The sequence below is a fragment of the Mustela putorius genome, unplaced genomic scaffold (assembly GCF_011764305.1).
Source record: "Mustela putorius furo isolate JIRA1106 unplaced genomic scaffold, ASM1176430v1.1 tig00003962_pilon_pilon_pilon, whole genome shotgun sequence".
NCBI lineage: Eukaryota > Metazoa > Chordata > Mammalia > Carnivora > Mustelidae > Mustela > Mustela putorius.
The window spans coordinates 13,232,672-13,242,715 of NW_025422106.1; the positions used below are offsets into that span (position 1 = coordinate 13,232,672).

General features: G+C 36.0%; 1 pseudogene; it reads left to right on the forward strand.

The window, feature by feature from the left end:
- The first annotated feature begins 6,004 nt into the window (after positions 1-6,004).
- LOC101669979 lies at positions 6,005-9,483 on the forward strand (annotated as a pseudogene).
- Positions 9,484-10,044: the final 561 nt, after the last annotated feature.

Sequence of the window (10,044 nt, forward strand, 5' to 3'; positions counted from 1 at the left end):
ACTAATTCTCTACAATCTCTTCAGAGGATAAAGTAGAGGGAATACTGCCTAACTCATTGTATGAGGCCAGAATTACCCTAATCCCAAAACCACACAAAGACATTAGAAGAAAACTACAGAACAATATCTCTCTTGAACATGGATGTAAAAATTCTTAGTAAATATTATCAAATCAAATCCAAAGATGTATAAAAGAATTATACATCACCACCAAGTGGGATTTATCCCAACCAGCCAAAGATAACTGAATATTCAAAAATCATTTAATGTAATCCATCACATCAATAGGCTAAAAAAGAAAAATCACATGATCATATCAATAGATGCAGAAAAAGAAGTTCACAAATTCAACACTCAACATGATAAAAACTCTCAGTAAACTACAAATAGAGGAGGACGTCCTCAACTTGATAAAGAATATCTACAAAAAACCAAAGCTAACATTATACTTAATGGTGAGAAACTCAGAGGTTTCCCACTAAGATCAGGTACAAAGCAAGATGTCCCCTCTCATCACTCCTTCTCAACACTGTACAGGAAACCCTAATAAGACAAGAAAAGGAAATAAAAGGTAGTCAGTATGGGAAGGAAAAAATAAATCTGTCTTTGTTCAACGATGACATAACGATGTATGTAGAAAATCCAAAAAAACCCCACATCAACCAAAACACACCCCCACCCCAGAACTAGTAAGTGATTATAGCAATACTGCAGGATATGAGATTAATGCACAAAAGTCAGTTGCTGTCCTATATACCAGCGACGAACAAGTAGAATTTGAAATTAAAAACACAAAACCAGGGCACCTGGGTGGCTCAGTGGGTTAAGCCTCTGCCTTTGGCTCAGATCATGATCTCAGGATCCTGGGATCGAGCCCCACATTGGGCTCTCTGCTCAGCAGGGAGCCTGCTTCCTTCTCTCTCTCTACCTGCCTCTCTACCTACTTGTGATCTCTGTCTGTCAAATAAATAAATAAAATTAAAAACAAAAACAAAAACATAAAACCACTTACACTAGTCAAAAGAACTAATGAAATACTTAGGTATAAAGCTAGCAAAGTAGGTACAAGATGTAGACAAGGAAACTGAAAAACTCTGAAGAATGAAATAAGAGAAGAACTAAATAAATGTAAAGCTACACCATATTTATGGTTATATTATCAAGATGTCAGTTCTTTCCAACTTGATCTATAGACTCGATGTAGTCCCAATCAAAATCCAAGCAAGTTATTTTGTGGATGTCAACAAACTGGTTTGAAAGTTTATATGAAGAGGCAAAGGTCCAGAAAAGCCAACACAATATTGAAAGAGAAGAACAATATTGGAGGACTGACTCTACATAACATCAAGACATAAAAAAAAAAAGCTACAGTAATTAAGACAGTGTGGTATTGACAAATCATAGCTAAATAGATTGACAGAACAGAACAGAGTACAGAAAGAGATCCGCATTAATACAGTCAACTGATATTTGGCAAAGGAACAAAAGCAGTATGACAGAGCAAAGATAGTAGCCTTTCTTGAAGACACTGTACAGGAAACCCTAATAAGACAAGAAAAGGAAATAAAAGGTATGACAACTGCATGCAAAAAAAGTGAATCTAGACTTAAACCTTTCATAAAACTTTACTCAGAAAGACTGCAGACCTAATGTAAAACACAAAAGTATAAAACTCATTGTAAGATAACATATGCTCATGTAAGATAACATATGAGAAAACCTTGGTGACATTGGCTAAGGTGATAACTTTTTAGATACAGTAAATAAAGTCTTACTTTTAAAGTTGATGTATAAACTAAGGATCCTCCCTATTGCCATATAACAGCAATTCACTCCTAGGTATTTATCCCAGGGAAATGAAAGCTGTGTTGCCTCAGAAATCCATACACAAATGTTTATAGCAGCACTATCATAACAGCTAAAAGATGAAAACAACCCAGATGTTCTTCAACAGGTTAGTAAAGAAACTGTACTTTATACACAATGAAATTCTAAACAGCAATAAAAGATATGAGTTATTGATACACAGAACAACCTGGATGTATCTCCATAGAATTATGCTAAGTTTAAAAAACCAATCTCAACAGATTACATGCTGTATGATTCCATTTATATAAAATTCTTGAAATGCAAAATTATTCAAATGGTGAGCAGATTAGTGGTTACCAAAGATTAAGGAGGAAATGCAAGTGAGAGTGAAGTGGGTGTGGCTATTATAAAGCAGGAGAGATCCTTGTCATGATGCAAATGTTGCATATTGACTCTTTCAATATCAACATTTTTGTTGCAATATTGTGCTTTTATTTTGCAAGATATTATACGTTTGGAAACTGGGCAACAGGTCATGGGATCACTGTATTATATCTTACAATTGCATATCATTCTACAACTATCTCAAAATGAGTTTAATTTTTAAAATGAAGGAGAGGGATGCCTAGGAGGTTCAGTCAGTTAAGCATCGAACTCTTGATTTTATCTCAGGTCGTGATCTCAGAGTTGCGGGATCAAGCCCCTTGTCTGGCTCCATATTCAGCAAGGAATAGTTGGAGATTCTCTCTCTCTCTCTCTTTCCCTCTGCCCCTCCCCCCACTCATACACTCATTTTCTCTCTCAAATAAAAAATAAATCTTTTTTTTTAAAGAATTTATTTATTTATTTGACAGACAGAGATCACAAGTAGGCAGAGAGGCAGGCAGAGAGAGGAGGAAGCAGGCTCCCTGCCAAGCAGAGAGCCTGGTGGGGCACTTGATCCCAGGACCCTGAGATCATGACCCGAGCTGAAGGCAGAGGCCAACCCACTGAGCCACCCAGGTGCCCAAAAAAATAAATCTTTTTTAAAATGAAGGAGAAATTCTGATACTCTCAGATAAACAAAAACAGAGTATATATTACTAGCAAACTTGTTATATAAGAAATGCTAACTGAAGTCCTTCAGGCTAAATGAAAAAACAAAAACAAAAAAACAACAACAGATGGAAACTTGAATACTCATGAAGAAATATAGAGCACTGGTAAAAGTAATTTCAGAAATAAATAGAAGACAGCACAGGGACGCCTGGGTGGCTCAGTTGGTTAATCCCAGTGTCCTGGGATTGAGTCCCACATTGGGCTCCTTGCTCAGCAGGAAGAAGCCTGCTTTTCCCTCTGCCTCTACCTGCCACTCTTTCTGCCTGTGCTCACTCTCTCTGACAAATAAATAAATAAAATCTTAAAAAAAAAAGAAGACAGCATAAATGTATGTTTGTTTATAACCCTTTCCTTTTACCTCTTTTCAATGACAACTAAGTATAACAATAATTATAAAAACCGATGAATTCATATTAAAGACATAAATTGTGTGGCAACAATTGTACAAGTGACAGGATGGAGATGTTGGAAGAAACTTGGTATATAACATTGAAATTAAGATAATATTAATCTGAATAGATTGTTTCAAGTTAAGCTGCTAATTATAATCCCCAGAGCATCCATTAAGGAAATAATTTTTAAAATGTAGGAAGAGACACAAGAGTTAAAAGAGTACACTACAAAATATTTAACACAAAAGAAGTCAATCTCCTCTTCTTATAAGGACACCAGTTATATTAGAGTATGTCTTACACCAGTGATCTTATTTTAACTTGTTTTTGCTTTTGTTTTTGTGACCCTATATTCAAATGTAGTTATATTCTGAGTTAGCAGAGGTTTGGGCTCCAATATATGAATTTTGGGGGGAGACAATTCAGCCCATAATACTGATCTATATAATTTTCTTTTTTTCTGAGGAATTTCTTCTAACATTTCTTGCAAAACATGGAAGTTGCCTATGGGTAAAAAAAGTCCCTCAAATTCCATTTTTGCTTGTCTGAGAATGTATGTCTCCTTCATTTTTGAAGTTTAACTTAGCTGGAAATAGAATTTTAGGTTGTTTTTTTTCTTTCAATGCTTTAAGTATTTTTTTTACAATATTTTATTTATTTATTTGATACAGAGAGAGAGATCACAAATAAGCAAAGGGTCAGGCAGAGAGAGGGGGGAAGCAGTCTCCCTTCTGAGCAGAGAGAGCCTGATGTGGGGCTCCATCCCAGCACCCTGGAATTAGGACCTGATCTGAAGGCAGAGGCTTAACCCACTGAGCCACCCAGGTGCCCCAACACTTTAAGTATTTTACTCCACTATTTTTTTTTCTTGCTTGCATGTTTTCTGAAGAGAAGTTTAATGTAATTATTATCCTTGCTCCTCTGTGGTAAAATGTTTTTTCCTCTGGCTTCTTTCAAAATTTTCTTTGTCTTTGATTTTCTGAAGTTTGAATGTGATACACGTTGGTGTAGATTTTGTGGTATTTATTATCAGTGGTTTATGAACTTCATGGTTCTGTGTTTTGATGTTTCTCATTAGTTTTGGGAAATTGTCAGTCATTATTGTTTCAGGTATTCCTTTTGTTCCTTTCTCTTTTATACTTCTGGTATTATTATTATACATGTTACACTTCTTGTAATTTTAATTTTACATTTCTTAGACATTCTGTTCTCTATCATTATATTTTCTCTTTGCATTTCAATTTGGAAGTTTCTAAGATTTTTATTTATTTATTTGTCAGAGAAAGAGAGAAAGCAAACACAAGCAGAGGGAGTGCCAGGCAGAGGGAGAAGCAGGCTCTCCCCTGAGCAGGGAACCCCATGGGGGACTTGAACCCAGGATGCTGGGATCATGACCTGAGCCAAAGGTATTTACTTAATGGACTGAACCACCCAGGTGTCCCTCAATTTGGAAGTTCTAAATTGACACTTCTTCAAGCCCACTGATTTTTCTTGAGAGCGTATCAATCTATTGATGAGCCCATCAAGGCATTCTTTATTTCTGTTACAGTGTTCTTAATTTCTAGCATTTCCTTTTGATTCTTCCTTACAATTTTCATTTCTCTGCTTACATTGTCTATCATTGTCTAGACATTCTTGTATGCTGTCCACTTTTCCATTAGAACCTTTAACATATTTATTATATGTTTTAAGTTTTCAGTATGGTAATTTCAACATCTCTGCCATGTCTGAGTGCTTCTGATGCTCTGTCTCTTCAAACTGTTTGTTTGTTTTGGTCTTTTAATATAACTAGTAATTTTTTTTTTGAAAACTACTTCATAAGTAGCATTCTATTCTTCCATCAAGAAGCATATGTGTAACTCTTTTGATGATGTTAACAGTCACTGATGTTCAACATCTAGAGCTATTAATTCATTAAGGATTGCAAAATAGTGATGTTCCATTTCTCCCATTCTATATTATTATATAGAGTACTTTTTAGGATGAGGAACTTCTTATCTGCTATATGGTTACTCAGAGGTAGAGTTTTGTTGTTGTTGTTTTATTTACTTGACAGAGAGAGACACAGCGACAGAGGGAGCACAAGCAGGGGGAGTAGGAGAGGGAGAAGCAGGCTTCCCATTGAGCAGGTAGCCCAATGTGGGGCTCAATCCCAGCAGTCTGGGATCATGACCTGAGCTAAAGGCAGATACCTAAGGACTGAGCCACCTAGGTGCCCCCAGAGGTAGAGTGTATTTTTTTTTTTATTTAAAAAAATTTTTTTTAAAGAGAGAGATAACAAGTAGGCAGAGAGGCAGGCAGAGAGAGAGTAAGGGAAGCAGGCTCTCCACTGAGGAGAGAGCCCGATGTGGGGCTCAATTCCAGGACCCTGGGGTCAGGACCTGAGCCAAAGGCAGAGGCTTTAACCCACTGAACCACCCAGGTGCCCCCAGAGGTAGAGTTTAAATAGGAAAGTCAGGCTAAGTACTTGCTAGCTTTTTTTTTTTTTTTAACCATAATTAATATGATGAGTTAGCTCATTAGAATCCAATGGCAATGTTTTTTGGTTGATTTTTAAATTATATCATAAGCTCAGAAACCTGAAAATGCTGACATATTTCAATTCCTTTCTTATTTTAAAAATAGAATAATAACTCAAATTTCATTTATATGCTGGTTAATAGAACCAATTTTAAGAGATATTACAGTTTGGCTTGGAAGACAAAATGCAGACCAAAGACTTAGATAGGCACTTCACAAAAAAGGTATTCAAATGACCAATAAATACATGAACATATGTTCAACCTTATTAGTTATCAGGGAAATGCAAATTTAAACAATAACACTACCTAATATGCCTAAAAGAATGGCTAAAATGAAGACAGAAAATGCTAAGATTGGAGAAATTATAGAACATTGCTAATGAGAATGTGAATTGGTATAACCATTTGGAAAACTGATTCACGGTATCTAATAAAATTGAATATATTTACATTCTAAGTCCCAGCAATATTCCTGGATATATGCTCAACAGAAATGCATACATATGTTCACCAAAAGACATGTGTAAGTTTGTTCGTAGCAGCATAATTCATTATACCTATAAAATGATGACCATAGGATAAATAAATAATCCAAAATCTACCATATATATATATGTATAATAGTATATTTGCACAAAAAGGATGAATGAGCTATAACTGCTCAAAAACATGTTTGCAAGAATCTTGCAAACATTATGTTGAGAGAAAAAGCTAGATTAAGTTCAAAAAAAAAAAAACAAGCCAAACTAATACATGATATTTAAAATTGGGTTAGTGGTCTGGCAGGGAGGGATCTAATGACTAGAAGGGCTTCTAGGATGCCATTTCTTGATGTTTAGTTTTAAAAATCTTTTTCTGGTTAACGTATGTGCTCACTTCGTGAAAATTCAGTAGCCTCTTTATTTATGTACTTTTCTGTGTATATGTTATTCTTCAATAAATCATTTTAAAAATACAACTTGTGATATTCTCATCTAACCTCTATTATACATTATTTTTAAAAGATTTTTATTTATTAATTTGACAGAGAGAGATCACAAGTAGGCAGAGAGGCAGGCAGAGAGAGAGAGGAAGAAGTAGGCTCCCTGCCAAGCAGAGAGCCCAATGTGGGACTCAATCCCAGGACCCTGAGATCATGACCTGAGCCGAAGATAGACGCCTAACCCACTAAGCCACCCAGGTGCCCCATCTATTGTACATTATTAATTAGGATGTATTTAGATATGAAACAGTTATTAAACCCCACTGGATCAAAGACATTTTCAGAATATAAGTATTATTAAAAGAGAATCCCTTCACATTACTCATAAAATGTCATTGGTAGGGGCACCTGGGTGGCTCAGTGGGTTAAGCCTCTGCCTTTGGCTCGGGTCATGATCCCAGGGTGTGGGATCGAGCCCCGCATTGGGCTCTCTGCTCGGCGGGGAGCCTGCTTCCTCCTCTTTCTCTGCCTGCCTCCCTGCCTACTTGTGATCTCTGTCTGTCAAATAAATAAATAAAATCTTTTAAAAAAATGTCATTGGTAGAAAAACTTAAGCAGTGTAACTGCTAAATCTCCTACAGCATGATTTTTATAATGTTTTCAGTGTTTGGGGATCAAACCAAATTGATTTAAAACATCTCTTGGGGTGCATGGGTGGCTCTGTGGGTTAAAGCCTCTGGCTTCAGCTCTAGTCATGATCCTAGGGTCCTGAGATCAAGCCCCACATCAGGCTCTCTGCTCAGTGGGGAACCTGCTTCCCCCACCTTTCTCTGCCTGCCTCTCTGCCTACTTGTGATCTCTGTCAAATAAATAAATAAAATCTTCTTTTAAAAATCCCTAAACAATTAAATACATATAACTCATATAGATGTTTGGTCTATTTTCCAGATTTTATGTAGATTTTTTAGGGGAGTCCATGTTAACACATTTGATAAACTTTTATCTTAATGCGCCTTTCTGGAATACCAGTCTGATCTCAATTCGAGCAAAGCCTTAGTTGATGTTTACTGGTGGTTGAGGTGGCTTGGTCATTTTCCCAGCCCGTATATTTATTATTGAATGTTAATCAGATTCATTATTAAAGATTTCATCTGCCACACAAATAAGTAATTGGCTATGTCTGAGTGGCCACCTTTTGTCTTTAGCAGATTGCTTAAAACTGCATTAAACATCATTAGATCAAAATGATGACCATTTGTCCTTTACTTGTTTTCTAACAGATTGGATCTTATTATTATGCAAACACACTACAAAGAACAGTCTTAGAAAAAGCTCATATGAATTATTCTAAGTTCATAAAAGCTTTTATATTGAAGGATGCATGAAATTATTACTAATTATGTTAAACTATTTCCTTTTGTATGTATTATAGGGCACTGTTTAGAATCCATGGGTTAAAAATTATACAAAAGTGAGAAATTTGTAAGCATTGCTTTCTACCTTAATGTATTTTATCATCCTCTTTTATTAATGAAATGATACAGAAGAAAAAAGATTAAATATATTATTTAAATTTACATGTTAGTTTTCTCTTAAATGAGTCCATGAGATAGAATAAGCAGAAAATAATCATGAAGGTATAATTATTAAACAATATAATTATAAATCCACATTTCCCCTACAACATATTTTTCTTAAAATCATATTTGCCAGGGCACCTGGGTGGTTCAGCGGGTTAAAGCCTCTGCCTTCAGCTCAGGTCATGGTCCCAGGGTCCTGGGATGGAGCCCCACATCAGGCTGTCTGCTCTGCCAGGAGCCTGCTTCCTCCTCTTTCTCTGCTTGCCTCTCTGCCAACTTGTGATCTCTGTCTGTCAAATAAATAAATAAAATCTTTTAAAAAATCATATATGCCAACCCACAGAACTTTATTTGTAAGTCATCATCTATTTTGATCCCCCCAAAGAATTATATGTAATGCTATCTTTCTTGTTCAATTTCTATTATTGTTGTGACTAAATAAATTCAGTGGCTCTGAAATGCATGAAATTGGCTGTCATCTGAGATCTGACAATTTCATAATTGGTTTAAGCAGAGTGTACTTCTTACTGACCTTAAAATATCTTTGGCAATATTTCTGCTCCTGGAGCTGACTTGACCACAAATGAAATTATTTCAGCCTTAGGAATGAAATCCTCACCCACTAAGGGTTCAGGTGGACTTAGCTTTATAATCTGGTTTAAAAGTTTTGAGTAGATGGAGCCCTCGCGTGCCACCTTCCTTTCTCTTCCTCCAGGCTACCTGTGGAGGTGGCAGCTGTGTGTTACAGGGCAGTGTTGCTGCCCTCAGACATCTGGTGAAGCCCAAGATCATTAAAGAAAGGACCAAAAAGTTCATCAGGCACCAGTCAGACCAATATGTCAAAATTAAGCGCAACTGCCAGAAACCCAGAGGCATTGACAATAGGATGTGCAGATGATTAGAGGGCCAGATCTTGATGCCCAGTATTGGTTAGGGTAGCAACAAGAAATCAAATCATATTCCCCAGGGGCTTCCAGAAGTTCCTAGTCCACAATGTCAAGGAGCTTGAAGTGCTGCTGATGTGCAACAAATCTTACCGTGGAGAGATTGCTCACATTGTCTCCTCAAAGAACCACAAAGCCCTTGTGGAAAGAGCAGCCCAGCTGGACATCAGAGTCACCAAACCCAATACCAGGCTGCACAGCAAAGAAAATGAATGATCAGCTTGTGCACATTATAGTTATATCAAAACCATAAAAGCACAAAAAATTTTTTTGAGTAAATTGAATTGTATGGTTTTCCTTCATATTTCCTGACCAGTTTTAGGGAAGAGTATTTATTATTTTCTGTTTCATCAAGGAACTGAATCCTCTCAAATTCATACATTGCAAATTATATTAGGAATGGATTATGGTCAAGAATTTTATAAATAAAGCAATTAATACTAATTAATAAAAATGTTTCTGTATATCTACTTAAGAGTGAAAATAATTCACTTTTTAAAAAAGATTTTACTTATTTATTTGACAGAGAGATCACAAGTAGGCAGAGAGGCAGGCAGAGAGAGGGGTGTACATGATGTACATGATGTTTGATATTTGATACATTGTAAAGTGATTACCACATTAACCAAATTAATATATCCATCAGCTCACATAGTGACCTTTTTTGGTATGTGGTGAGAGAAAACATCTATATTAGCAAGGTTTAAGTATACAGTACATTATTATTAGCTATAGTCACTATGTTGAACACTAAGTCTCTAGAACTTATTCATCTTA